General features: G+C 33.0%; 1 pseudogene; it reads right to left on the bottom strand.

Moving 5' to 3' along the window:
* Positions 1-702: 702 nt before the first annotated feature.
* LOC118522484 (U4 spliceosomal RNA) lies at positions 703-778 on the bottom strand (annotated as a pseudogene).
* Positions 779-4,048: the final 3,270 nt, after the last annotated feature.

Here is a 4,048-nt window from a genome sequence, read left to right on the forward strand (position 1 = left end):
CATCACATCAGAACCAACTTTCTCTACACATTTTGAATGAAACCATCTTTGAAGGATTGACATAAGTTTTGTTCATATATTACTTGCTTAGGAAATTAGATTCCTAAATATAAATTGTCATTATTAATAATCATTTGATGGAAAAATTTCTGTATCAATGAACATAAATATCAAAACCCCAAATTAATCAGTGGTTTCCTGTGTATATTACCGTGTGTGGAGAATGCAAGTATGTCACTTCTAGGAATAATCCTTATCAGCCAAGACTAGGTTTGTTGCCTGTGTTTTGTGAACCATTTATCATATTTTATTACTAATGTCTATCTTATTTCCATTGCCTCTTCATGCCAGCACTGTCCCATGGTACATTCTGTGATGATGGAAATAATCTATATTTGTGCTGTTCAATAGGATAGCTACTAGCCACATGTGGCTATAAAGCACTTGAAATACGGGTAGTGCCAAGTGGAATATATTGTAATGTAAACTACAAATCACATTTCAAAAGTTAAAAATATCTCATTTTTTTACATAGAATTCATTTTGAGATGATAATATTTTGGATACATTGGGCTAAATAAAATATATTGTTAAAATTAATTTCATCATTTCTTTCTTTTTTTTTTAAAGGTGGTGACAAGGAAATTTAAAATTATATTTTGGTAGCATTTATGGCTGTTTTGTGTTTCTATTGAGATGAGCTCTTTTAGCTTTCAATTAGCAATAATCGTGCCTCAGATAAACTTCATTGGCTATGATACTGCCACTGTGCAAAGCTTGAGGTGAGAGTTCTTATAAAATATCTGTGAAGAAAAAGAATTTTCTATATGTTGTGTTTTTTAATACCATGTTCTAAGATTCACATTTTTAATTGTTATATTCTATTGAATAAATACTAATGTATCTCACAATTAATAACAATCAGTTTATTTGGGAACTTTGTCTTTCTCAGTATTTTGTTTTGTTTTGTTTTAATGTATCTTATAATTGATTATGTTAGCTCTAATAGCAATGTTTTATTATTAAGCTTGCCATATTGAAGTGTAGTAAAATTCAGGTGACTCTTAGTCCTTTGAAAATATCTTCTAGTACCTTTTTGGAAAATAACACTTTATTTTAAAACCGATTGAGTTAAAGTGTGCTTGCAAAAAAGATAACTACTCAGAAGAGAGGATTAGCAAGTACTTAAGTAAAATACTACCCCCTACGAAAGTAACTGAGGTAAATAATTCTCTTCTTTCCTAGAAATATTATTATAACCATTTCAAATAAATCTAAGTATTTACTTTAATTAGAATAATTGAAAATTTGAATTATGTCTCAAAGTTTTGTTGATAATAATATTTCTAAGGATAATATGACAGATTTGTATTGCACGTTTTTGTTGCTGGAAGGAAAGGGCTGGGGAAATACGAGGGGGGAGAAAAGACTTAAGAAAAATAAAACTATACAAAAAAACTTCAATACTATTATTTATTGTTTGGGTAAGTTTTGTTTTAAATATATCTGATATAGGGGCACCTGGGTGGCTCAGTTGGATAAGCGACTGCCTTCGGCTCAGGTCATGATCCTGGAGTCCCGGGATCAAGTCCCGCATTGGGCTCCCTGCTCAGCAGGGAGTCTGCTTCTCCCTCTCCCGCTCCCCTGTCTTGTGCTCTCTCTCTCTCTCACTCTCTCTCAAATAAATAAATAAAATATCTTTAAAAAAAAATATATCTGATATAAAAAGTAATAAATACAGATGATGTCAAATCAAATATCTCAGCCAATCTCAAAGTTCCTCCAATTATGGATGTCTCTTCAGACAAGGGAAACAAAACAAACATAAACTATTGGAATTGAACCAAAATAAAAAGCTTTTGCACAACAAAGGAAACAATCTACAAAACTAAAAGGCAACCTACTAAAGGGGAGAAGATATTCGCAAATGACATATATGATAAAGGGTTAGTACCCAAAATATGTGCAATTCAACATTCAAAAATCAAATAACCCAATTAAAAAATGGGCAGAAAACATGAACAGACATTTTTTCAAAGAAGACACCCAGATGGCCAATAGACAAATGAAAATGTGCTCAACATCACTCATCATTAGGGAAATGCAATCAAAACTCAATGGGATATCACCTCACACCTGTCAGAATGGCTAAAATCAAAAACACAAGAAACAAGTGTTGGCAAGCAGGTGGAGATAAAGGCACCCTTTTGCACTGTTGATGGGAATGAAAATTGGTACGGGCACTAAAAAAAACAGTATGGCGATTCCTCAAAAAATTAAAAATAGAACTAGCCTATGACCCAGTAGTCATTCTACCCAAAGAATACAAAAACACTAGATTAAATGGATACATGCACCCACATGTTTATAGCATCATTATTTACAATAGCCAAATTATGGAAGCAGTCCAAGTGCCCATTGATAGATAACTGGGTAAAGAATATATGACATAAATGTATATAATAGAATATTACTCAGCCATAAAAAAGAATGAAATCTTGACATTTGCAATAACATGGATGGAGCTAGGGAGTATTATGCTAAGTGAAGTCAGTCAGAGAAAGATGAATACCATATGATTTCACTCGTATGTAGAATTTTTTTATAGATTTTATTTATTTATTTATTTGACACAGAGAGAGAGAGAGAGAGAACAAGCAGGGGGAGCAGCAAGCAGAGGGAGAGGGAGAAGCAGTCTCCTCACTGAGTAGGGAGCCCAGTGCGGGGCTGGATCCCAGGACCCTGAGATCGTGACCTAAGCCAAAGGCAGACACTTAAACTACTAAGCCACTCAGGTGCTACTCGTATGTGGAATTTAAGAAACAAAATAAACAAAGGGAAAAAGGCACACCGAAAACAGACTCTGAGCTATAGAGAATAAACAGATGGTTACTAGAGAGGAGGTGAGTAGGATTTGGAAGAAATAGGTGATGGAGATTGAGAGTACATTTATGATGAGCACTGAGTAACATATAAAATTATTGAATGATGATATTATACACCTGAAACTAATATAAAACTGTATGTTAGCTATATTGGAATTAAAATTTAAAAACTTAATAAAAAAAGACAAGAAATAGGAAGTGTTGTTTGGGATGTGGAAAAAAAGGGAACCCTCATGCCCTTTTGGTGGGAATGTAAATTGATGTGACCACTGTGGATAACAATAGGGAGGTTCATTAAAAAATGAAAAATAGAAATTCCATATGATCCAGCAATTTCAGTAGTGGGTATTTACCAAAAGAAAATAAGAATAAGAATTTGAAAGATACATGCATCCCTATGTTTATTGCAGCATTACTTACGATAGCCAATGTATGGAAGTGACCCAAGCATCCATCAATAGATAAATGGATAAAGAAAATGTGGTATGTACACACACACACACACACACACACACACACACAGGAATATTACCCAGCTATAAAAAAGAATAAAACCTTGCCATTTATGACAACATGGATGGACCTACAGAGTATTATGCTAAGTGAAATAAGTCAGACAGAGAAAGGCAAATACCATGCTTTGATTTATATGTGGAATCTAAAAAACAAAACAAACAAAAATAGACACAGGCTCATGAATACAGAGAACAAACTGTTGGTTGCTGAGGAGAGAGGGGTGGCGAAATAGGTGGAGGGGATTAAAAAGTACAAACTTCCAATTATAAAATAAATAAGTCACAGAGATGAAAACTACAGCATAAGGAATACAGTCAATAATAATGTAATAACTTTGTATGATGACAGATGGTTATTACACTATCAGAGTGAGCATTGAGTAATATATACAACTGTCAAATCACTATGTTGTACACCTGAAACTAATATAATATTGTATGTGAATTATAATTCAAAAAAATTTTGTTAAAAATTTTAAAAAGTAATACATATAGATGTGTCAAATCAGATATTAGAGCCCATTATAAACCACCTCCAATTTTACTCCCCAGTGGCAACTCCTTCAATATTTGTAATTTTAATATTTCTGGTGGTCTTCACTTAACTTTACATTATATGTTATTGTCTCTATTTCTTAATTTACCAAC

Source organism: Halichoerus grypus, chromosome 7, assembly GCF_964656455.1.
Source record: "Halichoerus grypus chromosome 7, mHalGry1.hap1.1, whole genome shotgun sequence".
Classification (NCBI taxonomy): Eukaryota; Metazoa; Chordata; class Mammalia; order Carnivora; family Phocidae; genus Halichoerus; species Halichoerus grypus.